Source organism: Puntigrus tetrazona, chromosome 14 (assembly GCF_018831695.1).
Source record: "Puntigrus tetrazona isolate hp1 chromosome 14, ASM1883169v1, whole genome shotgun sequence".
Lineage (NCBI taxonomy): Eukaryota > Metazoa > Chordata > Actinopteri > Cypriniformes > Cyprinidae > Puntigrus > Puntigrus tetrazona.
In genome coordinates this window covers 20,626,847-20,627,330 of record NC_056712.1, presented here as the reverse complement: position 1 = coordinate 20,627,330, position 484 = coordinate 20,626,847, and positions in this window count along the sequence as shown.

Below are 484 nucleotides of genomic sequence, written 5' to 3'. Positions count from 1 at the left end.
ATACTGCATTGTAAATGTGATTTCTGAAGCTGTTCGATCACCTTCGTGCTGTTTTCTGTGAAACACAAATTCTGATGAATCTTTGTGAAGCTCCTTTTCAGTACAACAACATCTCTTGGTCACTGATTATGACCATCGATCTCCAAAGTCCAATAAGGACAGTAGAAGCCATCCCAATGAAATTTGTGCTGTCTTCCTAGGTTTAGAAAGTCATACAATAGCGTTCTGCGAGGAGCGGACTGATTTAAGTAATTAAATGGGATTTTGATAATTGCATTGGGACTTTAGTGATAACATGCAGAATTGAGCGTTCACGTTTTTGCTCTGGTGTGCGTAGGTTGGATCCATGCCGTCTACACTCCAGAAGACACCCTGGTGTTTGGCGGGAATATTTTACACAGTTTTAACATTCCCATGCAGCTCACCGTCTACGAAATTGAGGACAGAACAAAGGTAAAGGATTTATTTATCTAAAAAAAAATAT